This window comes from Loxodonta africana, chromosome 13, assembly GCF_030014295.1.
Source record: "Loxodonta africana isolate mLoxAfr1 chromosome 13, mLoxAfr1.hap2, whole genome shotgun sequence".
Classification (NCBI taxonomy): domain Eukaryota; kingdom Metazoa; phylum Chordata; class Mammalia; order Proboscidea; family Elephantidae; genus Loxodonta; species Loxodonta africana.
This window is the reverse complement of record NC_087354.1, coordinates 2,289,027-2,314,872: the sequence shown is the minus strand read 5'-3', so window position 1 is coordinate 2,314,872 and position 25,846 is coordinate 2,289,027. Positions and strand designations below refer to the sequence as shown.

General features: G+C 48.7%; 15 non-coding genes across 15 annotated transcripts; all 15 read right to left on the bottom strand.

Moving 5' to 3' along the window:
* Positions 1–1,450: 1,450 nt before the first annotated feature.
* LOC111747905 (small nucleolar RNA SNORD115) lies at positions 1,451–1,531 on the bottom strand. Its single transcript, XR_002783857.2, has one exon. It is a non-coding gene; the product is annotated as a small nucleolar RNA SNORD115 (small nucleolar RNA).
* Positions 1,532–3,149: 1,618 nt separating this feature from the next.
* Positions 3,150–3,227, bottom strand: LOC111747863 (small nucleolar RNA SNORD115). Its single transcript, XR_002783820.2, has one exon. It is a non-coding gene; the product is annotated as a small nucleolar RNA SNORD115 (small nucleolar RNA).
* A 1,618-nt stretch (positions 3,228–4,845) lies between these two features.
* Positions 4,846–4,926, bottom strand: LOC111747896 (small nucleolar RNA SNORD115). The gene has a single exon (XR_002783848.2). It is a non-coding gene; the product is annotated as a small nucleolar RNA SNORD115 (small nucleolar RNA).
* Positions 4,927–6,544: 1,618 nt separating this feature from the next.
* Positions 6,545–6,622, bottom strand: LOC111747930 (small nucleolar RNA SNORD115). The gene has a single exon (XR_002783882.1). It is a non-coding gene; the product is annotated as a small nucleolar RNA SNORD115 (small nucleolar RNA).
* Positions 6,623–8,240: 1,618 nt separating this feature from the next.
* LOC111747895 (small nucleolar RNA SNORD115) lies at positions 8,241–8,321 on the bottom strand. Its single transcript, XR_002783847.2, has one exon. It is a non-coding gene; the product is annotated as a small nucleolar RNA SNORD115 (small nucleolar RNA).
* Positions 8,322–9,939: 1,618 nt separating this feature from the next.
* LOC111747929 (small nucleolar RNA SNORD115) lies at positions 9,940–10,017 on the bottom strand. Its single transcript, XR_002783881.1, has one exon. It is a non-coding gene; the product is annotated as a small nucleolar RNA SNORD115 (small nucleolar RNA).
* Positions 10,018–11,635: 1,618 nt separating this feature from the next.
* On the bottom strand, positions 11,636–11,716 carry LOC135227586 (small nucleolar RNA SNORD115). The gene has a single exon (XR_010317750.1). It is a non-coding gene; the product is annotated as a small nucleolar RNA SNORD115 (small nucleolar RNA).
* A 1,618-nt stretch (positions 11,717–13,334) lies between these two features.
* Positions 13,335–13,412, bottom strand: LOC111747928 (small nucleolar RNA SNORD115). The gene has a single exon (XR_002783880.1). It is a non-coding gene; the product is annotated as a small nucleolar RNA SNORD115 (small nucleolar RNA).
* Positions 13,413–15,030: 1,618 nt separating this feature from the next.
* On the bottom strand, positions 15,031–15,111 carry LOC111747911 (small nucleolar RNA SNORD115). Its single transcript, XR_002783863.2, has one exon. It is a non-coding gene; the product is annotated as a small nucleolar RNA SNORD115 (small nucleolar RNA).
* Positions 15,112–16,729: 1,618 nt separating this feature from the next.
* Positions 16,730–16,807, bottom strand: LOC111747927 (small nucleolar RNA SNORD115). The gene has a single exon (XR_002783879.1). It is a non-coding gene; the product is annotated as a small nucleolar RNA SNORD115 (small nucleolar RNA).
* Positions 16,808–18,425: 1,618 nt separating this feature from the next.
* LOC111747894 (small nucleolar RNA SNORD115) lies at positions 18,426–18,506 on the bottom strand. Its single transcript, XR_002783846.2, has one exon. It is a non-coding gene; the product is annotated as a small nucleolar RNA SNORD115 (small nucleolar RNA).
* A 1,618-nt stretch (positions 18,507–20,124) lies between these two features.
* On the bottom strand, positions 20,125–20,202 carry LOC111747926 (small nucleolar RNA SNORD115). The gene has a single exon (XR_002783878.1). It is a non-coding gene; the product is annotated as a small nucleolar RNA SNORD115 (small nucleolar RNA).
* A 1,618-nt stretch (positions 20,203–21,820) lies between these two features.
* On the bottom strand, positions 21,821–21,901 carry LOC111747887 (small nucleolar RNA SNORD115). The gene has a single exon (XR_002783841.2). It is a non-coding gene; the product is annotated as a small nucleolar RNA SNORD115 (small nucleolar RNA).
* A 1,618-nt stretch (positions 21,902–23,519) lies between these two features.
* Positions 23,520–23,597, bottom strand: LOC111747925 (small nucleolar RNA SNORD115). The gene has a single exon (XR_002783877.1). It is a non-coding gene; the product is annotated as a small nucleolar RNA SNORD115 (small nucleolar RNA).
* A 1,618-nt stretch (positions 23,598–25,215) lies between these two features.
* Positions 25,216–25,296, bottom strand: LOC111747913 (small nucleolar RNA SNORD115). The gene has a single exon (XR_002783865.2). It is a non-coding gene; the product is annotated as a small nucleolar RNA SNORD115 (small nucleolar RNA).
* Positions 25,297–25,846: the final 550 nt, after the last annotated feature.

Here is a 25,846-nt window from a genome sequence, read left to right as displayed (position 1 = left end):
CACTAACCCTTTGAAAAGGGGAAGTGGGTAAGACAGAGATCCCAGAAGAGAAACTCATTTCCCTAAGGCTATGCTTTCAGCCAGACATTCGCGAACACATGGACAAAATCAAGACAGCCATTTGCAACCCGCTGGGGAGTCTGCTGACCCATGACAGAAGGAGAGAATCATGCAATATTCAGAAGAAGGCAGAGAGGTCTCTGGATGTAGCACAAATTTTCAGGAGGACCCAGGCAAAAGGAGCCTTTGCAATTGATTAAGCCTGACTGATGTGTTGAAGGCTGCCAAATATGTGTCCACGGGCACTGTCCAATGTGTGCAGACTCCCGGGAAATGGCACGCAAGAGTCCCCAGCACCGGGGGATCTTCAAATCAGCTGGAGGACATTTAGAAAAGAATAGCTTTCCAAGAATTCTGCCAACACTTGTTAAAATTGCCACAGTCCTTCAACGCTTTCATTTCACCACTGAGCCATGGAGAGACACAATCGAATCTACCTCAGGCCCCAATAATCCCCAGAGAGGGATCACATCTCCTCCTGGATATCAAGCATCAGAGGATCCCGTGGGGCACACGGAAAAGGAGTTCTATGGAATCTCTACAAGATTCCAAAGATCTGTCAAGAAAATGATCTTTCCACATGTGGAAGGCAGCAGTTATGCCTGCATTTCCTGATTAGACTCTCAGCGGATCATGACCTCCTGTGGCATGAACCTGAAATGAGTCATGACGCTCGCGACCCACTTACCGAATGGGATTGAACCTGCCATTAGCTTTTTGACTCAGATATTGGTGCTGCTGCCTTTTCTTGAATGCTACAGCGAGGTATCAGGCTACTCAATTCTTCATCCAATACCGAGATGTCTGGGAAAGATGCCCTAGAGATCCTAAGAGTCCAGTCGCAACTGACACAGGCTTTCAACTCTGGCAAGTCTCTCTGGTTTCTCCAGTAGAGCTGCTACACACTCCCAGCCCGTAAAGAGTTGAGAGTTGAAAATATTCTCAAACTTCCGTAGACATACCCGACTGGGAACCGGACTATCAAAAATTACTCAAGTGGAAATTCTTCTAGGTCCCTGTGCTTCCTAACTATCCACCCGTGCATATCACCGCCACTTGGTCAATCGGTCAGGTCAAGCTCAAAGCAGGGGACACGTCTCAGCTTTTCCACAAAACCCGACTGCCTCTTGGGCTCCCTTTTCACTTGTCTAAGTATCACCAGAGACAAGGGAAAACCGTCGTCATTCACTCACCTTGAGTTCTTTCGGTGGTGAATCTCTTGAAAGCAGGTCTCTCTAAATGACAGAAAAAGAGGAAAAGAGCCAAGGAATCAGCATGGCCAAAATCGGTCAGGGAGGAGTTTTTGATCACTTGGTGGAGGAAAAAGGGATCACAACGGGGGTCCACTCTAAAGCAGATCATTCATGTTAGTGAAAAGGAGTTTCTCTCTGGGCCTCAGCGGGATCCTATTGAGCATGATTTTTATGTCATCATCTCTCTTCGAGACAAGTTGAGGTGTCTTCATTGACCCGAGACATCTCAATCCCCGGGAAAAATCACCTGAGTCTTCAAGTTCCTCACCACCGATATCGTCCATCCAGCCCGCAATCACGCAGGATGAGAAGGTTCCCACATCCTCTTCCGGTTTCCCGGGGAGTAGCTTGACCCTCATGAAAGCAGGAAAACAGGCTTCGACCTTGCAATCCTTTTAAGAAGGGCAAAGAAGTAAGTCAGACATCAGACGAGAGACATTCATTGCCTAACAGCTACGCTTTTTCCACATATAGCCCCAAGTATGGACAAAATCGAGACACACACTTCTCGCCCATTAGTGAGACTGCTGACCCTTGACAGAAAGGCAGACACGTGCCAGATCAAGACAAGGCATAGAGGACTCCGAATGGAGAAAAATACTCAGGAAGTCCCAGCCAAGAACAGGCTATTCATTTGATCAGCCCCGGCTAATGTCTACGAGGAAGCCAAATCTGTGTCCACAGGCACTGTTCCGTGCACGAGCACTTCCAGGAAATGACATCCAAGGGTTCCCAAAACTGGGGATCTTCAAATGAGCTGTGGGACACTCGGAAGAGGGCTTTCACCAAGAATTTGGCCCCAAATTCAACTAGGCATTTCCAGAGTTTGATTTCACCCTTGTGCCATGGAGAGACACAGTCCAGGCCACCTCATTCCCAAAGAATGGGAACACAGGGAACACATCTCCTCCTGTTTATCAACCATCAGAGGATTCCTTGGCACAAAGAGAGCAGGAGTCTTATGGAACCTCTACAGGATTCCAACCAACTCTGTAGGAGCAGTGATCTTTGCACATGTGCAAGGCAGCACTTACGCCTGCTTTCACTGTCCAGAGCTCCAGGGAAACATGACTTCCTGTGGCATGAACCTGAAAGTGCTCCTGACCCTCGTGTGCCCTTCACACCTGGCATCGACCCTGACTTTAGATTTTCTATGCACTTATCTGTGCAGCTACCTTCACTTGAAAGCTGGAGCCAGCTATCGGACTACTGAGTCGCTCATCCAGTTTCAAGATTCATGGGAAATGCGCCCTGCAAATCCTACGAGTCCAACCGCAACTGACACACGCGTTCAAATACAGCAAGTTGACCAGTCTCCTGTAGAGCTCTGAGCCATTCACATCTCATAAATGTCTCAGGAAAACACATTTTTCTAGTTGGCCGATTCTCCCCTTTCAGTAGGCCGTATCGGACTTGGACGCAGGCTATCGAAGATGACTCCAGCACACAGGTTTCAGGATTCTCTGATTCCTAAGTATCCACCCACGCACATCACCGCCACTTAGTCAACCAGGCAAGGTCAAGCAAACACCAGGGGACATGCCTCAGCTTTGTCAGCAAACCCTACTGCCTTTTGAGGTGTATCCTCACTTGCCTAAGTGTCAGATGGGGCCAGGGCAAATCACGGGAAATCCCTCACCTTTTGTCCTCGCAACGGTGAACTCCTCGGAGGCAGGTTGTGCTAAAGGACACAAAAAGAGGAAAGGAGCCAAGGAATCAGCCTGACCAAAATCGGCCACCCAGGTCTTTTGGATTACTTGGTGCAGGTGAAAGAAATCAAAATGGGAGTCCGCTCTAAAGAAGATCTGGAAGGCTGGGCCAAAGGACTTTCCCACAGGGCCTCAGCATAACCTCTCTGAGCATGATTTTTAGGTCATCATCTCTCTTCCAGACAGATTATGTCATCATTGACCCCAGCCATATCACTCCCCAGGAAAAATCCCCTGAGACCTGAAGATGCTTACCACAAATGTCTTCCTTCCACCCAGGAAGGACAGTGGATGAGAGCGTTCACACATCATCTTCCAGTTTCCCGGGCAGTTGGCTTGACCCCCGTGAAAGCAGGACAAGACACATCGACCTCACTAACCCTTTGAAAAGGGGAAGTGGGTAAGACAGAGATCCCAGAGGAGAAACTCATTTCCCTAAGGCTATGCTTTCAGCCAGACATTCGCGAACACATGGACAAAATCAAGACAGCCATTTGCAACCCGCTGGGGAGTCTGCTGACCCATGACAGAAGGAGAGAATCATGCAATATTCAGAAGAAGGCAGAGAGGTCTCTGGATGTAGCACAAATTTTCAGGAGGACCCAGGCAAAAGGAGCCTTTGCAATTGATTAAGCCTGACTGATGTGTTGAAGGCTGCCAAATATGTGTCCACGGGCACTGTCCAATGTGTGCAGACTCCCGGGAAATGGCACGCAAGAGTCCCCAGCACCGGGGGATCTTCAAATCAGCTGGAGGACATTTGGAAAAGAATAGCTTTCCAAGAATTCTGCCAACACTTGTTAAAATTGCCACAGTCCTTCAACGCTTTCATTTCACCACTGAGCCATGGAGAGACACAATCGAATCTACCTCAGGCCCCAATAATCCCCAGAGAGGGATCACATCTCCTCCTGGATATCAAGCATCAGAGGATCCCGTGGGGCACACGGAAAAGGAGTTCTATGGAATCTCTACAAGATTCCAAAGATCTGTCAAGAAAATGATCTTTCCACATGTGGAAGGCAGCAGTTATGCCTGCATTTCCTGATTAGACTCTCAGCGGATCATGACCTCCTGTGGCATGAACCTGAAATGAGTCATGACGCTCGCGACCCACTTACCGAATGGGATTGAACCTGCCATTAGCTTTTTGACTCAGATATTGGTGCTGCTGCCTTTTCTTGAATGCTACAGCGAGGTATCAGGCTACTCAATTCTTCATCCAATACCGAGATGTCTGGGAAAGATGCCCTAGAGATCCTAAGAGTCCAGTCGCAACTGACACAGGCTTTCAACTCTGGCAAGTCTCTCTGGTTTCTCCAGTAGAGCTGCTACACACTCCCAGCCCGTAAAGAGTTGAGAGTTGAAAATATTCTCAAACTTCCGTAGACATACCCGACTGGGAACCGGACTATCAAAAATTACTCAAGTGGAAATTCTTCTAGGTCCCTGTGCTTCCTAACTATCCACCCGTGCATATCACCGCCACTTGGTCAATCGGTCAGGTCAAGCTCAAAGCAGGGGACACGTCTCAGCTTTTCCACAAAACCCGACTGCCTCTTGGGCTCCCTTTTCACTTGTCTAAGTATCACCAGAGACAAGGGAAAACCGTCGTCATTCACTCACCTTGAGTTCTTTCGGTGGTGAATCTCTTGAAAGCAGGTCTCTCTAAATGACAGAAAAAGAGGAAAAGAGCCAAGGAATCAGCATGGCCAAAATCGGTCAGGGAGGAGTTTTTGATCACTTGGTGGAGGAAAAAGGGATCACAACGGGGGTCCACTCTAAAGCAGATCATTCATGTTAGTGAAAAGGAGTTTCTCTCTGGGCCTCAGCGGGATCCTATTGAGCATGATTTTTATGTCATCATCTCTCTTCGAGACAAGTTGAGGTGTCTTCATTGACCCGAGACATCTCAATCCCCGGGAAAAATCACCTGAGTCTTCAAGTTCCTCACCACCGATATCGTCCATCCAGCCCGCAATCACGCAGGATGAGAAGGTTCCCACATCCTCTTCCGGTTTCCCGGGGAGTAGCTTGACCCTCATGAAAGCAGGAAAACAGGCTTCGACCTTGCAATCCTTTTAAGAAGGGCAAAGAAGTAAGTCAGACATCAGACGAGAGACATTCATTGCCTAACAGCTACGCTTTTTCCACATATAGCCCCAAGTATGGACAAAATCGAGACACACACTTCTCGCCCATTAGTGAGACTGCTGACCCTTGACAGAAAGGCAGACACGTGCCAGATCAAGACAAGGCATAGAGGACTCCGAATGGAGAAAAATACTCAGGAAGTCCCAGCCAAGAACAGGCTATTCATTTGATCAGCCCCGGCTAATGTCTACGAGGAAGCCAAATCTGTGTCCACAGGCACTGTTCCGTGCACGAGCACTTCCAGGAAATGACATCCAAGGGTTCCCAAAACTGGGGATCTTCAAATGAGCTGTGGGACACTCGGAAGAGGGCTTTCACCAAGAATTTGGCCCCAAATTCAACTAGGCATTTCCAGAGTTTGATTTCACCCTTGTGCCATGGAGAGACACAGTCCAGGCCACCTCATTCCCAAAGAATGGGAACACAGGGAACACATCTCCTCCTGTTTATCAACCATCAGAGGATTCCTTGGCACAAAGAGAGCAGGAGTCTTATGGAACCTCTACAGGATTCCAACCAACTCTGTAGGAGCAGTGATCTTTGCACATGTGCAAGGCAGCACTTACGCCTGCTTTCACTGTCCAGAGCTCCAGGGAAACATGACTTCCTGTGGCATGAACCTGAAAGTGCTCCTGACCCTCGTGTGCCCTTCACACCTGGCATCGACCCTGACTTTAGATTTTCTATGCACTTATCTGTGCAGCTACCTTCACTTGAAAGCTGGAGCCAGCTTTCGGACTACTGAGTCGCTCATCCAGTTTCAAGATTCATGGGAAATGCGCCCTGCAAATCCTACGAGTCCAACCGCAACTGACACACGCGTTCAAATACAGCAAGTTGACCAGTCTCCTGTAGAGCTCTGAGCCATTCACATCTCATAAATGTCTCAGGAAAACACATTTTTCTAGTTGGCCGATTCTCCCCTTTCAGTAGGCCGTATCGGACTTGGACGCAGGCTATCGAAGATGACTCCAGCACACAGGTTTCAGGATTCTCTGATTCCTAAGTATCCACCCACGCACATCACCGCCACTTAGTCAACCAGGCAAGGTCAAGCAAACACCAGGGGACATGCCTCAGCTTTGTCAGCAAACCCTACTGCCTTTTGAGGTGTATCCTCACTTGCCTAAGTGTCAGATGGGGCCAGGGCAAATCACGGGAAATCCCTCACCTTTTGTCCTCGCAACGGTGAACTCCTCGGAGGCAGGTTGTGCTAAAGGACACAAAAAGAGGAAAGGAGCCAAGGAATCAGCCTGACCAAAATCGGCCACCCAGGTCTTTTGGATTACTTGGTGCAGGTGAAAGAAATCAAAATGGGAGTCCGCTCTAAAGAAGATCTGGAAGGCTGGGCCAAAGGACTTTCCCACAGGGCCTCAGCATAACCTCTCTGAGCATGATTTTTAGGTCATCATCTCTCTTCCAGACAGATTATGTCATCATTGACCCCAGCCATATCACTCCCCAGGAAAAATCCCCTGAGACCTGAAGATGCTTACCACAAATGTCTTCCTTCCACCCAGGAAGGACAGTGGATGAGAGCGTTCACACATCATCTTCCAGTTTCCCGGGCAGTTGGCTTGACCCCCGTGAAAGCAGGACAAGACACATCGACCTCACTAACCCTTTGAAAAGGGGAAGTGGGTAAGACAGAGATCCCAGAGGAGAAACTCATTTCCCTAAGGCTATGCTTTCAGCCAGACATTCGCGAACACATGGACAAAATCAAGACAGCCATTTGCAACCCGCTGGGGAGTCTGCTGACCCATGACAGAAGGAGAGAATCATGCAATATTCAGAAGAAGGCAGAGAGGTCTCTGGATGTAGCACAAATTTTCAGGAGGACCCAGGCAAAAGGAGCCTTTGCAATTGATTAAGCCTGACTGATGTGTTGAAGGCTGCCAAATATGTGTCCACGGGCACTGTCCAATGTGTGCAGACTCCCGGGAAATGGCACGCAAGAGTCCCCAGCACCGGGGGATCTTCAAATCAGCTGGAGGACATTTAGAAAAGAATAGCTTTCCAAGAATTCTGCCAACACTTGTTAAAATTGCCACAGTCCTTCAACGCTTTCATTTCACCACTGAGCCATGGAGAGACACAATCGAATCTACCTCAGGCCCCAATAATCCCCAGAGAGGGATCACATCTCCTCCTGGATATCAAGCATCAGAGGATCCCGTGGGGCACACGGAAAAGGAGTTCTATGGAATCTCTACAAGATTCCAAAGATCTGTCAAGAAAATGATCTTTCCACATGTGGAAGGCAGCAGTTATGCCTGCATTTCCTGATTAGACTCTCAGCGGATCATGACCTCCTGTGGCATGAACCTGAAATGAGTCATGACGCTCGCGACCCACTTACCGAATGGGATTGAACCTGCCATTAGCTTTTTGACTCAGATATTGGTGCTGCTGCCTTTTCTTGAATGCTACAGCGAGGTATCAGGCTACTCAATTCTTCATCCAATACCGAGATGTCTGGGAAAGATGCCCTAGAGATCCTAAGAGTCCAGTCGCAACTGACACAGGCTTTCAACTCTGGCAAGTCTCTCTGGTTTCTCCAGTAGAGCTGCTACACACTCCCAGCCCGTAAAGAGTTGAGAGTTGAAAATATTCTCAAACTTCCGTAGACATACCCGACTGGGAACCGGACTATCAAAAATTACTCAAGTGGAAATTCTTCTAGGTTCCTGTGCTTCCTAACTATCCACCCGTGCATATCACCGCCACTTGGTCAATCGGTCAGGTCAAGCTCAAAGCAGGGGACACGTCTCAGCTTTTCCACAAAACCCGACTGCCTCTTGGGCTCCCTTTTCACTTGTCTAAGTATCACCAGAGACAAGGGAAAACCGTCGTCATTCACTCACCTTGAGTTCTTTCGGTGGTGAATCTCTTGAAAGCAGGTCTCTCTAAATGACAGAAAAAGAGGAAAAGAGCCAAGGAATCAGCATGGCCAAAATCGGTCAGGGAGGAGTTTTTGATCACTTGGTGGAGGAAAAAGGGATCACAACGGGGGTCCACTCTAAAGCAGATCATTCATGTTAGTGAAAAGGAGTTTCTCTCTGGGCCTCAGCGGGATCCTATTGAGCATGATTTTTATGTCATCATCTCTCTTCGAGACAAGTTGAGGTGTCTTCATTGACCCGAGACATCTCAATCCCCGGGAAAAATCACCTGAGTCTTCAAGTTCCTCACCACCGATATCGTCCATCCAGCCCGCAATCACGCAGGATGAGAAGGTTCCCACATCCTCTTCCGGTTTCCCGGGGAGTAGCTTGACCCTCATGAAAGCAGGAAAACAGGCTTCGACCTTGCAATCCTTTTAAGAAGGGCAAAGAAGTAAGTCAGACATCAGACGAGAGACATTCATTGCCTAACAGCTACGCTTTTTCCACATATAGCCCCAAGTATGGACAAAATCGAGACACACACTTCTCGCCCATTAGTGAGACTGCTGACCCTTGACAGAAAGGCAGACACGTGCCAGATCAAGACAAGGCATAGAGGACTCCGAATGGAGAAAAATACTCAGGAAGTCCCAGCCAAGAACAGGCTATTCATTTGATCAGCCCCGGCTAATGTCTACGAGGAAGCCAAATCTGTGTCCACAGGCACTGTTCCGTGCACGAGCACTTCCAGGAAATGACATCCAAGGGTTCCCAAAACTGGGGATCTTCAAATGAGCTGTGGGACACTCGGAAGAGGGCTTTCACCAAGAATTTGGCCCCAAATTCAACTAGGCATTTCCAGAGTTTGATTTCACCCTTGTGCCATGGAGAGACACAGTCCAGGCCACCTCATTCCCAAAGAATGGGAACACAGGGAACACATCTCCTCCTGTTTATCAACCATCAGAGGATTCCTTGGCACAAAGAGAGCAGGAGTCTTATGGAACCTCTACAGGATTCCAACCAACTCTGTAGGAGCAGTGATCTTTGCACATGTGCAAGGCAGCACTTACGCCTGCTTTCACTGTCCAGAGCTCCAGGGAAACATGACTTCCTGTGGCATGAACCTGAAAGTGCTCCTGACCCTCGTGTGCCCTTCACACCTGGCATCGACCCTGACTTTAGATTTTCTATGCACTTATCTGTGCAGCTACCTTCACTTGAAAGCTGGAGCCAGCTATCGGACTACTGAGTCGCTCATCCAGTTTCAAGATTCATGGGAAATGCGCCCTGCAAATCCTACGAGTCCAACCGCAACTGACACACGCGTTCAAATACAGCAAGTTGACCGGTCTCCTGTAGAGCTCTGAGCCATTCACATCTCATAAATGTCTCAGGAAAACACATTTTTCTAGTTGGCCGATTCTCCCCTTTCAGTAGGCCGTATCGGACTTGGACGCAGGCTATCGAAGATGACTCCAGCACACAGGTTTCAGGATTCTCTGATTCCTAAGTATCCACCCACGCACATCACCGCCACTTAGTCAACCAGGCAAGGTCAAGCAAACACCAGGGGACATGCCTCAGCTTTGTCAGCAAACCCTACTGCCTTTTGAGGTGTATCCTCACTTGCCTAAGTGTCAGATGGGGCCAGGGCAAATCACGGGAAATCCCTCACCTTTTGTCCTCGCAACGGTGAACTCCTCGGAGGCAGGTTGTGCTAAAGGACACAAAAAGAGGAAAGGAGCCAAGGAATCAGCCTGACCAAAATCGGCCACCCAGGTCTTTTGGATTACTCGGTGCAGGTGAAAGAAATCAAAATGGGAGTCCGCTCTAAAGAAGATCTGGAAGGCTGGGCCAAAGGACTTTCCCACAGGGCCTCAGCATAACCTCTCTGAGCATGATTTTTAGGTCATCATCTCTCTTCCAGACAGATTATGTCATCATTGACCCCAGCCATATCACTCCCCAGGAAAAATCCCCTGAGACCTGAAGATGCTTACCACAAATGTCTTCCTTCCACCCAGGAAGGACAGTGGATGAGAGCGTTCACACATCATCTTCCAGTTTCCCGGGCAGTTGGCTTGACCCCCGTGAAAGCAGGACAAGACACATCGACCTCACTAACCCTTTGAAAAGGGGAAGTGGGTAAGACAGAGATCCCAGAGGAGAAACTCATTTCCCTAAGGCTATGCTTTCAGCCAGACATTCGCGAACACATGGACAAAATCAAGACAGCCATTTGCAACCCGCTGGGGAGTCTGCTGACCCATGACAGAAGGAGAGAATCATGCAATATTCAGAAGAAGGCAGAGAGGTCTCTGGATGTAGCACAAATTTTCAGGAGGACCCAGGCAAAAGGAGCCTTTGCAATTGATTAAGCCTGACTGATGTGTTGAAGGCTGCCAAATATGTGTCCACGGGCACTGTCCAATGTGTGCAGACTCCCGGGAAATGGCACGCAAGAGTCCCCAGCACCGGGGGATCTTCAAATCAGCTGGAGGACATTTGGAAAAGAATAGCTTTCCAAGAATTCTGCCAACACTTGTTAAAATTGCCACAGTCCTTCAACGCTTTCATTTCACCACTGAGCCATGGAGAGACACAATCGAATCTACCTCAGGCCCCAATAATCCCCAGAGAGGGATCACATCTCCTCCTGGATATCAAGCATCAGAGGATCCCGTGGGGCACACGGAAAAGGAGTTCTATGGAATCTCTACAAGATTCCAAAGATCTGTCAAGAAAATGATCTTTCGACATGTGGAAGGCAGCAGTTATGCCTGCATTTCCTGATTAGACTCTCAGCGGATCATGACCTCCTGTGGCATGAACCTGAAATGAGTCATGACGCTCGCGACCCACTTACCGAATGGGATTGAACCTGCCATTAGCTTTTTGACTCAGATATTGGTGCTGCTGCCTTTTCTTGAATGCTACAGCGAGGTATCAGGCTACTCAATTCTTCATCCAATACCGAGATGTCTGGGAAAGATGCCCTAGAGATCCTAAGAGTCCAGTCGCAACTGACACAGGCTTTCAACTCTGGCAAGTCTCTCTGGTTTCTCCAGTAGAGCTGCTACACACTCCCATCCCGTAAAGAGTTGAGAGTTGAAAATATTCTCAAACTTCCGTAGACATACCCGACTGGGAACCGGACTAGCAAAAATTACTCAAGTGGAAATTCTTCTAGGTCCCTGTGCTTCCTAACTATCCACCCGTGCATATCACCGCCACTTGGTCAATCGGTCCGGTCAAGCTCAAAGCAGGGGACACGTCTCAGCTTTTCCACAAAACCCGACTGCCTCTTGGGCTCCCTTTTCACTTGTCTAAGTATCACCAGAGACAAGGGAAAACCGTCGTCATTCACTCACCTTGAGTTCTTTCGGTGGTGAATCTCTTGAAAGCAGGTCTCTCTAAATGACAGAAAAAGAGGAAAAGAGCCAAGGAATCAGCATGGCCAAAATCGGTCAGGGAGGAGTTTTTGATCACTTGGTGGAGGAAAAAGGGATCACAACGGGGGTCCACTCTAAAGCAGATCATTCATGTTAGTGAAAAGGAGTTTCTCTCTGGGCCTCAGCGGGATCCTATTGAGCATGATTTTTATGTCATCATCTCTCTTCGAGACAAGTTGAGGTGTCTTCATTGACCCGAGACATCTCAATCCCCGGGAAAAATCACCTGAGTCTTCAAGTTCCTCACCACCGATATCGTCCATCCAGCCCGCAATCACGCAGGATGAGAAGGTTCCCACATCCTCTTCCGGTTTCCCGGGGAGTAGCTTGACCCTCATGAAAGCAGGAAAACAGGCTTCGACCTTGCAATCCTTTTAAGAAGGGCAAAGAAGTAAGTCAGACATCAGACGAGAGACATTCATTGCCTAACAGCTACGCTTTTTCCACATATAGCCCCAAGTATGGACAAAATCGAGACACACACTTCTCGCCCATTAGTGAGACTGCTGACCCTTGACAGAAAGGCAGACACGTGCCAGATCAAGACAAGGCATAGAGGACTCCGAATGGAGAAAAATACTCAGGAAGTCCCAGCCAAGAACAGGCTATTCATTTGATCAGCCCCGGCTAATGTCTACGAGGAAGCCAAATCTGTGTCCACAGGCACTGTTCCGTGCACGAGCACTTCCAGGAAATGACATCCAAGGGTTCCCAAAACTGGGGATCTTCAAATGAGCTGTGGGACACTCGGAAGAGGGCTTTCACCAAGAATTTGGCCCCAAATTCAACTAGGCATTTCCAGAGTTTGATTTCACCCTTGTGCCATGGAGAGACACAGTCCAGGCCACCTCATTCCCAAAGAATGGGAACACAGGGAACACATCTCCTCCTGTTTATCAACCATCAGAGGATTCCTTGGCACAAAGAGAGCAGGAGTCTTATGGAACCTCTACAGGATTCCAACCAACTCTGTAGGAGCAGTGATCTTTGCACATGTGCAAGGCAGCACTTACGCCTGCTTTCACTGTCCAGAGCTCCAGGGAAACATGACTTCCTGTGGCATGAACCTGAAAGTGCTCCTGACCCTCGTGTGCCCTTCACACCTGGCATCGACCCTGACTTTAGATTTTCTATGCACTTATCTGTGCAGCTACCTTCACTTGAAAGCTGGAGCCAGCTATCGGACTACTGAGTCGCTCATCCAGTTTCAAGATTCATGGGAAATGCGCCCTGCAAATCCTACGAGTCCAACCGCAACTGACACACGCGTTCAAATACAGCAAGTTGACCGGTCTCCTGTAGAGCTCTGAGCCATTCACATCTCATAAATGTCTCAGGAAAACACATTTTTCTAGTTGGCCGATTCTCCCCTTTCAGTAGGCCGTATCGGACTTGGACGCAGGGTATCGAAGATGACTCCAGCACACAGGTTTCAGGATTCTCTGATTCCTAAGTATCCACCCACGCACATCACCGCCACTTAGTCAACCAGGCAAGGTCAAGCAAACACCAGGGGACATGCCTCAGCTTTGTCAGCAAACCCTACTGCCTTTTGAGGTGTATCCTCACTTGCCTAAGTGTCAGATGGGGCCAGGGCAAATCACGGGAAATCCCTCACCTTTTGTCCTCGCAACGGTGAACTCCTCGGAGGCAGGTTGTGCTAAAGGACACAAAAAGAGGAAAGGAGCCAAGGAATCAGCCTGACCAAAATCGGCCACCCAGGTCTTTTGGATTACTCGGTGCAGGTGAAAGAAATCAAAATGGGAGTCCGCTCTAAAGAAGATCTGGAAGGCTGGGCCAAAGGACTTTCCCACAGGGCCTCAGCATAACCTCTCTGAGCATGATTTTTAGGTCATCATCTCTCTTCCAGACAGATTATGTCATCATTGACCCCAGCCATATCACTCCCCAGGAAAAATCCCCTGAGACCTGAAGATGCTTACCACAAATGTCTTCCTTCCACCCAGGAAGGACAGTGGATGAGAGCGTTCACACATCATCTTCCAGTTTCCCGGGCAGTTGGCTTGACCCCCGTGAAAGCAGGACAAGACACATCGACCTCACTAACCCTTTGAAAAGGGGAAGTGGGTAAGACAGAGATCCCAGAGGAGAAACTCATTTCCCTAAGGCTATGCTTTCAGCCAGACATTCGCGAACACATGGACAAAATCAAGACAGCCATTTGCAACCCGCTGGGGAGTCTGCTGACCCATGACAGAAGGAGAGAATCATGCAATATTCAGAAGAAGGCAGAGAGGTCTCTGGATGTAGCACAAATTTTCAGGAGGACCCAGGCAAAAGGAGCCTTTGCAATTGATTAAGCCTGACTGATGTGTTGAAGGCTGCCAAATATGTGTCCACGGGCACTGTCCAATGTGTGCAGACTCCCGGGAAATGGCACGCAAGAGTCCCCAGCACCGGGGGATCTTCAAATCAGCTGGAGGACATTTGGAAAAGAATAGCTTTCCAAGAATTCTGCCAACACTTGTTAAAATTGCCACAGTCCTTCAACGCTTTCATTTCACCACTGAGCCATGGAGAGACACAATCGAATCTACCTCAGGCCCCAATAATCCCCAGAGAGGGATCACATCTCCTCCTGGATATCAAGCATCAGAGGATCCCGTGGGGCACACGGAAAAGGAGTTCTATGGAATCTCTACAAGATTCCAAAGATCTGTCAAGAAAATGATCTTTCGACATGTGGAAGGCAGCAGTTATGCCTGCATTTCCTGATTAGACTCTCAGCGGATCATGACCTCCTGTGGCATGAACCTGAAATGAGTCATGACGCTCGCGACCCACTTACCGAATGGGATTGAACCTGCCATTAGCTTTTTGACTCAGATATTGGTGCTGCTGCCTTTTCTTGAATGCTACAGCGAGGTATCAGGCTACTCAATTCTTCATCCAATACCGAGATGTCTGGGAAAGATGCCCTAGAGATCCTAAGAGTCCAGTCGCAACTGACACAGGCTTTCAACTCTGGCAAGTCTCTCTGGTTTCTCCAGTAGAGCTGCTACACACTCCCATCCCGTAAAGAGTTGAGAGTTGAAAATATTCTCAAACTTCCGTAGACATACCCGACTGGGAACCGGACTAGCAAAAATTACTCAAGTGGAAATTCTTCTAGGTCCCTGTGCTTCCTAACTATCCACCCGTGCATATCACCGCCACTTGGTCAATCGGTCCGGTCAAGCTCAAAGCAGGGGACACGTCTCAGCTTTTCCACAAAACCCGACTGCCTCTTGGGCTCCCTTTTCACTTGTCTAAGTATCACCAGAGACAAGGGAAAACCGTCGTCATTCACTCACCTTGAGTTCTTTCGGTGGTGAATCTCTTGAAAGCAGGTCTCTCTAAATGACAGAAAAAGAGGAAAAGAGCCAAGGAATCAGCATGGCCAAAATCGGTCAGGGAGGAGTTTTTGATCACTTGGTGGAGGAAAAAGGGATCACAACGGGGGTCCACTCTAAAGCAGATCATTCATGTTAGTGAAAAGGAGTTTCTCTCTGGGCCTCAGCGGGATCCTATTGAGCATGATTTTTATGTCATCATCTCTCTTCGAGACAAGTTGAGGTGTCTTCATTGACCCGAGACATCTCAATCCCCGGGAAAAATCACCTGAGTCTTCAAGTTCCTCACCACCGATATCGTCCATCCAGCCCGCAATCACGCAGGATGAGAAGGTTCCCACATCCTCTTCCGGTTTCCCGGGGAGTAGCTTGACCCTCATGAAAGCAGGAAAACAGGCTTCGACCTTGCAATCCTTTTAAGAAGGGCAAAGAAGTAAGTCAGACATCAGACGAGAGACATTCATTGCCTAACAGCTACGCTTTTTCCACATATAGCCCCAAGTATGGACAAAATCGAGACACACACTTCTCGCCCATTAGTGAGACTGCTGACCCTTGACAGAAAGGCAGACACGTGCCAGATCAAGACAAGGCATAGAGGACTCCGAATGGAGAAAAATACTCAGGAAGTCCCAGCCAAGAACAGGCTATTCATTTGATCAGCCCCGGCTAATGTCTACGAGGAAGCCAAATCTGTGTCCACAGGCACTGTTCCGTGCACGAGCACTTCCAGGAAATGACATCCAAGGGTTCCCAAAACTGGGGATCTTCAAATGAGCTGTGGGACACTCGGAAGAGGGCTTTCACCAAGAATTTGGCCCCAAATTCAACTAGGCATTTCCAGAGTTTGATTTCACCCTTGTGCCATGGAGAGACACAGTCCAGGCCACCTCATTCCCAAAGAATGGGAACACAGGGAACACATCTCCTCCTGTTTATCAACCATCAGAGGATTCCTTGGCACAAAGAGAGCAGGAGTCTTATGGAACCTCTACAGGATTCCAACCAACTCTGTAGGAGCAGTGATCTTTGCACATGTGCAAGGCAGCACTTACGCCTGCTTTCACTGTCCAGAGCTCCAGGGAAACATGACTTCCTGTGGCATGAACCTGAAAGTGCTCCTGACCCTCGTGTGCCCTTCACACCTGGCATCGACCCTGACTTTAGATTTTCTATGCACTTATCTGTGCAGCTACCTTCACTTGAAAGCTGGAGCCAGCTTTCGGACTACTGAGTCGCTCATCCAGTTTCAAGATTCATGGGAAATGCGCCCTGCAAATCCTACGAGTCCAACCGCAACTGACACACGCGTTCAAATACAGCAAGTTGACCAGTCTCCTGTAGAGCTCTGAGCCATTCACATCTCATAAATGTCTCAGGAAAACACATTTTTCTAGTTGGCCGATTCTCCCCTTTCAGTAGGCCGTATCGGACTTGGACGCAGGCTATCGAAGATGACTCCAGCACACAGGTTTCAGGATTCTCTGATTCCTAAGTATCCACCCACGCACATCACCGCCACTTAGTCAACCAGGCAAGGTCAAGCAAACACCAGGGGACATGCCTCAGCTTTGTCAGCAAACCCTACTGCCTTTTGAGGTGTATCCTCACTTGCCTAAGTGTCAGATGGGGCCAGGGCAAATCACGGGAAATCCCTCACCTTTTGTCCTCGCAACGGTGAACTCCTCGGAGGCAGGTTGTGCTAAAGGACACAAAAAGAGGAAAGGAGCCAAGGAATCAGCCTGACCAAAATCGGCCACCCAGGTCTTTTGGATTACTTGGTGCAGGTGAAAGAAATCAAAATGGGAGTCCGCTCTAAAGAAGATCTGGAAGGCTGGGCCAAAGGACTTTCCCACAGGGCCTCAGCATAACCTCTCTGAGCATGATTTTTAGGTCATCATCTCTCTTCCAGACAGATTATGTCATCATTGACCCCAGCCATATCACTCCCCAGGAAAAATCCCCTGAGACCTGAAGATGCTTACCACAAATGTCTTCCTTCCACCCAGGAAGGACAGTGGATGAGAGCGTTCACACATCATCTTCCAGTTTCCCGGGCAGTTGGCTTGACCCCCGTGAAAGCAGGACAAGACACATCGACCTCACTAACCCTTTGAAAAGGGGAAGTGGGTAAGACAGAGATCCCAGAGGAGAAACTCATTTCCCTAAGGCTATGCTTTCAGCCAGACATTCGCGAACACATGGACAAAATCAAGACAGCCATTTGCAACCCGCTGGGGAGTCTGCTGACCCATGACAGAAGGAGAGAATCATGCAATATTCAGAAGAAGGCAGAGAGGTCTCTGGATGTAGCACAAATTTTCAGGAGGACCCAGGCAAAAGGAGCCTTTGCAATTGATTAAGCCTGACTGATGTGTTGAAGGCTGCCAAATATGTGTCCACGGGCACTGTCCAATGTGTGCAGACTCCCGGGAAATGGCACGCAAGAGTCCCCAGCACCGGGGGATCTTCAAATCAGCTGGAGGACATTTAGAAAAGAATAGCTTTCCAAGAATTCTGCCAACACTTGTTAAAATTGCCACAGTCCTTCAACGCTTTCATTTCACCACTGAGCCATGGAGAGACACAATCGAATCTACCTCAGGCCCCAATAATCCCCAGAGAGGGATCACATCTCCTCCTGGATATCAAGCATCAGAGGATCCCGTGGGGCACACGGAAAAGGAGTTCTATGGAATCTCTACAAGATTCCAAAGATCTGTCAAGAAAATGATCTTTCCACATGTGGAAGGCAGCAGTTATGCCTGCATTTCCTGATTAGACTCTCAGCGGATCATGACCTCCTGTGGCATGAACCTGAAATGAGTCATGACGCTCGCGACCCACTTACCGAATGGGATTGAACCTGCCATTAGCTTTTTGACTCAGATATTGGTGCTGCTGCCTTTTCTTGAATGCTACAGCGAGGTATCAGGCTACTCAATTCTTCATCCAATACCGAGATGTCTGGGAAAGATGCCCTAGAGATCCTAAGAGTCCAGTCGCAACTGACACAGGCTTTCAACTCTGGCAAGTCTCTCTGGTTTCTCCAGTAGAGCTGCTACACACTCCCAGCCCGTAAAGAGTTGAGAGTTGAAAATATTCTCAAACTTCCGTAGACATACCCGACTGGGAACCGGACTATCAAAAATTACTCAAGTGGAAATTCTTCTAGGTTCCTGTGCTTCCTAACTATCCACCCGTGCATATCACCGCCACTTGGTCAATCGGTCAGGTCAAGCTCAAAGCAGGGGACACGTCTCAGCTTTTCCACAAAACCCGACTGCCTCTTGGGCTCCCTTTTCACTTGTCTAAGTATCACCAGAGACAAGGGAAAACCGTCGTCATTCACTCACCTTGAGTTCTTTCGGTGGTGAATCTCTTGAAAGCAGGTCTCTCTAAATGACAGAAAAAGAGGAAAAGAGCCAAGGAATCAGCATGGCCAAAATCGGTCAGGGAGGAGTTTTTGATCACTTGGTGGAGGAAAAAGGGATCACAACGGGGGTCCACTCTAAAGCAGATCATTCATGTTAGTGAAAAGGAGTTTCTCTCTGGGCCTCAGCGGGATCCTATTGAGCATGATTTTTATGTCATCATCTCTCTTCGAGACAAGTTGAGGTGTCTTCATTGACCCGAGACATCTCAATCCCCGGGAAAAATCACCTGAGTCTTCAAGTTCCTCACCACCGATATCGTCCATCCAGCCCGCAATCACGCAGGATGAGAAGGTTCCCACATCCTCTTCCGGTTTCCCGGGGAGTAGCTTGACCCTCATGAAAGCAGGAAAACAGGCTTCGACCTTGCAATCCTTTTAAGAAGGGCAAAGAAGTAAGTCAGACATCAGACGAGAGACATTCATTGCCTAACAGCTACGCTTTTTCCACATATAGCCCCAAGTATGGACAAAATCGAGACACACACTTCTCGCCCATTAGTGAGACTGCTGACCCTTGACAGAAAGGCAGACACGTGCCAGATCAAGACAAGGCATAGAGGACTCCGAATGGAGAAAAATACTCAGGAAGTCCCAGCCAAGAACAGGCTATTCATTTGATCAGCCCCGGCTAATGTCTACGAGGAAGCCAAATCTGTGTCCACAGGCACTGTTCCGTGCACGAGCACTTCCAGGAAATGACATCCAAGGGTTCCCAAAACTGGGGATCTTCAAATGAGCTGTGGGACACTCGGAAGAGGGCTTTCACCAAGAATTTGGCCCCAAATTCAACTAGGCATTTCCAGAGTTTGATTTCACCCTTGTGCCATGGAGAGACACAGTCCAGGCCACCTCATTCCCAAAGAATGGGAACACAGGGAACACATCTCCTCCTGTTTATCAACCATCAGAGGATTCCTTGGCACAAAGAGAGCAGGAGTCTTATGGAACCTCTACAGGATTCCAACCAACTCTGTAGGAGCAGTGATCTTTGCACATGTGCAAGGCAGCACTTACGCCTGCTTTCACTGTCCAGAGCTCCAGGGAAACATGACTTCCTGTGGCATGAACCTGAAAGTGCTCCTGACCCTCGTGTGCCCTTCACACCTGGCATCGACCCTGACTTTAGATTTTCTATGCACTTATCTGTGCAGCTACCTTCACTTGAAAGCTGGAGCCAGCTATCGGACTACTGAGTCGCTCATCCAGTTTCAAGATTCATGGGAAATGCGCCCTGCAAATCCTACGAGTCCAACCGCAACTGACACACGCGTTCAAATACAGCAAGTTGACCGGTCTCCTGTAGAGCTCTGAGCCATTCACATCTCATAAATGTCTCAGGAAAACACATTTTTCTAGTTGGCCGATTCTCCCCTTTCAGTAGGCCGTATCGGACTTGGACGCAGGCTATCGAAGATGACTCCAGCACACAGGTTTCAGGATTCTCTGATTCCTAAGTATCCACCCACGCACATCACCGCCACTTAGTCAACCAGGCAAGGTCAAGCAAACACCAGGGGACATGCCTCAGCTTTGTCAGCAAACCCTACTGCCTTTTGAGGTGTATCCTCACTTGCCTAAGTGTCAGATGGGGCCAGGGCAAATCACGGGAAATCCCTCACCTTTTGTCCTCGCAACGGTGAACTCCTCGGAGGCAGGTTGTGCTAAAGGACACAAAAAGAGGAAAGGAGCCAAGGAATCAGCCTGACCAAAATCGGCCACCCAGGTCTTTTGGATTACTCGGTGCAGGTGAAAGAAATCAAAATGGGAGTCCGCTCTAAAGAAGATCTGGAAGGCTGGGCCAAAGGACTTTCCCACAGGGCCTCAGCATAACCTCTCTGAGCATGATTTTTAGGTCATCATCTCTCTTCCAGACAGATTATGTCATCATTGACCCCAGCCATATCACTCCCCAGGAAAAATCCCCTGAGACCTGAAGATGCTTACCACAAATGTCTTCCTTCCACCCAGGAAGGACAGTGGATGAGAGCGTTCACACATCATCTTCCAGTTTCCCGGGCAGTTGGCTTGACCCCCGTGAAAGCAGGACAAGACACATCGACCTCACTAACCCTTTGAAAAGGGGAAGTGGGTAAGACAGAGATCCCAGAGGAGAAACTCATTTCCCTAAGGCTATGCTTTCAGCCAGACATTCGCGAACACATGGACAAAATCAAGACAGCCATTTGCAACCCGCTGGGGAGTCTGCTGACCCATGACAGAAGGAGAGAATCATGCAATATTCAGAAGAAGGCAGAGAGGTCTCTGGATGTAGCACAAATTTTCAGGAGGACCCAGGCAAAAGGAGCCTTTGCAATTGATTAAGCCTGACTGATGTGTTGAAGGCTGCCAAATATGTGTCCACGGGCACTGTCCAATGTGTGCAGACTCCCGGGAAATGGCACGCAAGAGTCCCCAGCACCGGGGGATCTTCAAATCAGCTGGAGGACATTTGGAAAAGAATAGCTTTCCAAGAATTCTGCCAACACTTGTTAAAATTGCCACAGTCCTTCAACGCTTTCATTTCACCACTGAGCCATGGAGAGACACAATCGAATCTACCTCAGGCCCCAATAATCCCCAGAGAGGGATCACATCTCCTCCTGGATATCAAGCATCAGAGGATCCCGTGGGGCACACGGAAAAGGAGTTCTATGGAATCTCTACAAGATTCCAAAGATCTGTCAAGAAAATGATCTTTCGACATGTGGAAGGCAGCAGTTATGCCTGCATTTCCTGATTAGACTCTCAGCGGATCATGACCTCCTGTGGCATGAACCTGAAATGAGTCATGACGCTCGCGACCCACTTACCGAATGGGATTGAACCTGCCATTAGCTTTTTGACTCAGATATTGGTGCTGCTGCCTTTTCTTGAATGCTACAGCGAGGTATCAGGCTACTCAATTCTTCATCCAATACCGAGATGTCTGGGAAAGATGCCCTAGAGATCCTAAGAGTCCAGTCGCAACTGACACAGGCTTTCAACTCTGGCAAGTCTCTCTGGTTTCTCCAGTAGAGCTGCTACACACTCCCATCCCGTAAAGAGTTGAGAGTTGAAAATATTCTCAAACTTCCGTAGACATACCCGACTGGGAACCGGACTAGCAAAAATTACTCAAGTGGAAATTCTTCTAGGTCCCTGTGCTTCCTAACTATCCACCCGTGCATATCACCGCCACTTGGTCAATCGGTCCGGTCAAGCTCAAAGCAGGGGACACGTCTCAGCTTTTCCACAAAACCCGACTGCCTCTTGGGCTCCCTTTTCACTTGTCTAAGTATCACCAGAGACAAGGGAAAACCGTCGTCATTCACTCACCTTGAGTTCTTTCGGTGGTGAATCTCTTGAAAGCAGGTCTCTCTAAATGACAGAAAAAGAGGAAAAGAGCCAAGGAATCAGCATGGCCAAAATCGGTCAGGGAGGAGTTTTTGATCACTTGGTGGAGGAAAAAGGGATCACAACGGGGGTCCACTCTAAAGCAGATCATTCATGTTAGTGAAAAGGAGTTTCTCTCTGGGCCTCAGCGGGATCCTATTGAGCATGATTTTTATGTCATCATCTCTCTTCGAGACAAGTTGAGGTGTCTTCATTGACCCGAGACATCTCAATCCCCGGGAAAAATCACCTGAGTCTTCAAGTTCCTCACCACCGATATCGTCCATCCAGCCCGCAATCACGCAGGATGAGAAGGTTCCCACATCCTCTTCCGGTTTCCCGGGGAGTAGCTTGACCCTCATGAAAGCAGGAAAACAGGCTTCGACCTTGCAATCCTTTTAAGAAGGGCAAAGAAGTAAGTCAGACATCAGACGAGAGACATTCATTGCCTAACAGCTACGCTTTTTCCACATATAGCCCCAAGTATGGACAAAATCGAGACACACACTTCTCGCCCATTAGTGAGACTGCTGACCCTTGACAGAAAGGCAGACACGTGCCAGATCAAGACAAGGCATAGAGGACTCCGAATGGAGAAAAATACTCAGGAAGTCCCAGCCAAGAACAGGCTATTCATTTGATCAGCCCCGGCTAATGTCTACGAGGAAGCCAAATCTGTGTCCACAGGCACTGTTCCGTGCACGAGCACTTCCAGGAAATGACATCCAAGGGTTCCCAAAACTGGGGATCTTCAAATGAGCTGTGGGACACTCGGAAGAGGGCTTTCACCAAGAATTTGGCCCCAAATTCAACTAGGCATTTCCAGAGTTTGATTTCACCCTTGTGCCATGGAGAGACACAGTCCAGGCCACCTCATTCCCAAAGAATGGGAACACAGGGAACACATCTCCTCCTGTTTATCAACCATCAGAGGATTCCTTGGCACAAAGAGAGCAGGAGTCTTATGGAACCTCTACAGGATTCCAACCAACTCTGTAGGAGCAGTGATCTTTGCACATGTGCAAGGCAGCACTTACGCCTGCTTTCACTGTCCAGAGCTCCAGGGAAACATGACTTCCTGTGGCATGAACCTGAAAGTGCTCCTGACCCTCGTGTGCCCTTCACACCTGGCATCGACCCTGACTTTAGATTTTCTATGCACTTATCTGTGCAGCTACCTTCACTTGAAAGCTGGAGCCAGCTATCGGACTACTGAGTCGCTCATCCAGTTTCAAGATTCATGGGAAATGCGCCCTGCAAATCCTACGAGTCCAACCGCAACTGACACACGCGTTCAAATACAGCAAGTTGACCGGTCTCCTGTAGAGCTCTGAGCCATTCACATCTCATAAATGTCTCAGGAAAACACATTTTTCTAGTTGGCCGATTCTCCCCTTTCAGTAGGCCGTATCGGACTTGGACGCAGGGTATCGAAGATGACTCCAGCACACAGGTTTCAGGATTCTCTGATTCCTAAGTATCCACCCACGCACATCACCGCCACTTAGTCAACCAGGCAAGGTCAAGCAAACACCAGGGGACATGCCTCAGCTTTGTCAGCAAACCCTACTGCCTTTTGAGGTGTATCCTCACTTGCCTAAGTGTCAGATGGGGCCAGGGCAAATCACGGGAAATCCCTCACCTTTTGTCCTCGCAACGGTGAACTCCTCGGAGGCAGGTTGTGCTAAAGGACACAAAAAGAGGAAAGGAGCCAAGGAATCAGCCTGACCAAAATCGGCCACCCAGGTCTTTTGGATTACTCGGTGCAGGTGAAAGAAATCAAAATGGGAGTCCGCTCTAAAGAAGATCTGGAAGGCTGGGCCAAAGGACTTTCCCACAGGGCCTCAGCATAACCTCTCTGAGCATGATTTTTAGGTCATCATCTCTCTTCCAGACAGATTATGTCATCATTGACCCCAGCCATATCACTCCCCAGGAAAAATCCCCTGAGACCTGAAGATGCTTACCACAAATGTCTTCCTTCCACCCAGGAAGGACAGTGGATGAGAGCGTTCACACATCATCTTCCAGTTTCCCGGGCAGTTGGCTTGACCCCCGTGAAAGCAGGACAAGACACATCGACCTCACTAACCCTTTGAAAAGGGGAAGTGGGTAAGACAGAGATCCCAGAGGAGAAACTCATTTCCCTAAGGCTATGCTTTCAGCCAGACATTCGCGAACACATGGACAAAATCAAGACAGCCATTTGCAACCCGCTGGGGAGTCTGCTGACCCATGACAGAAGGAGAGAATCATGCAATATTCAGAAGAAGGCAGAGAGGTCTCTGGATGTAGCACAAATTTTCAGGAGGACCCAGGCAAAAGGAGCCTTTGCAATTGATTAAGCCTGACTGATGTGTTGAAGGCTGCCAAATATGTGTCCACGGGCACTGTCCAATGTGTGCAGACTCCCGGGAAATGGCACGCAAGAGTCCCCAGCACCGGGGGATCTTCAAATCAGCTGGAGGACATTTGGAAAAGAATAGCTTTCCAAGAATTCTGCCAACACTTGTTAAAATTGCCACAGTCCTTCAACGCTTTCATTTCACCACTGAGCCATGGAGAGACACAATCGAATCTACCTCAGGCCCCAATAATCCCCAGAGAGGGATCACATCTCCTCCTGGATATCAAGCATCAGAGGATCCCGTGGGGCACACGGAAAAGGAGTTCTATGGAATCTCTACAAGATTCCAAAGATCTGTCAAGAAAATGATCTTTCGACATGTGGAAGGCAGCAGTTATGCCTGCATTTCCTGATTAGACTCTCAGCGGATCATGACCTCCTGTGGCATGAACCTGAAATGAGTCATGACGCTCGCGACCCACTTACCGAATGGGATTGAACCTGCCATTAGCTTTTTGACTCAGATATTGGTGCTGCTGCCTTTTCTTGAATGCTACAGCGAGGTATCAGGCTACTCAATTCTTCATCCAATACCGAGATGTCTGGGAAAGATGCCCTAGAGATCCTAAGAGTCCAGTCGCAACTGACACAGGCTTTCAACTCTGGCAAGTCTCTCTGGTTTCTCCAGTAGAGCTGCTACACACTCCCATCCCGTAAAGAGTTGAGAGTTGAAAATATTCTCAAACTTCCGTAGACATACCCGACTGGGAACCGGACTAGCAAAAATTACTCAAGTGGAAATTCTTCTAGGTCCCTGTGCTTCCTAACTATCCACCCGTGCATATCACCGCCACTTGGTCAATCGGTCCGGTCAAGCTCAAAGCAGGGGACACGTCTCAGCTTTTCCACAAAACCCGACTGCCTCTTGGGCTCCCTTTTCACTTGTCTAAGTATCACCAGAGACAAGGGAAAACCGTCGTCATTCACTCACCTTGAGTTCTTTCGGTGGTGAATCTCTTGAAAGCAGGTCTCTCTAAATGACAGAAAAAGAGGAAAAGAGCCAAGGAATCAGCATGGCCAAAATCGGTCAGGGAGGAGTTTTTGATCACTTGGTGGAGGAAAAAGGGATCACAACGGGGGTCCACTCTAAAGCAGATCATTCATGTTAGTGAAAAGGAGTTTCTCTCTGGGCCTCAGCGGGATCCTATTGAGCATGATTTTTATGTCATCATCTCTCTTCGAGACAAGTTGAGGTGTCTTCATTGACCCGAGACATCTCAATCCCCGGGAAAAATCACCTGAGTCTTCAAGTTCCTCACCACCGATATCGTCCATCCAGCCCGCAATCACGCAGGATGAGAAGGTTCCCACATCCTCTTCCGGTTTCCCGGGGAGTAGCTTGACCCTCATGAAAGCAGGAAAACAGGCTTCGACCTTGCAATCCTTTTAAGAAGGGCAAAGAAGTAAGTCAGACATCAGACGAGAGACATTCATTGCCTAACAGCTACGCTTTTTCCACATATAGCCCCAAGTATGGACAAAATCGAGACACACACTTCTCGCCCATTAGTGAGACTGCTGACCCTTGACAGAAAGGCAGACACGTGCCAGATCAAGACAAGGCATAGAGGACTCCGAATGGAGAAAAATACTCAGGAAGTCCCAGCCAAGAACAGGCTATTCATTTGATCAGCCCCGGCTAATGTCTACGAGGAAGCCAAATCTGTGTCCACAGGCACTGTTCCGTGCACGAGCACTTCCAGGAAATGACATCCAAGGGTTCCCAAAACTGGGGATCTTCAAATGAGCTGTGGGACAC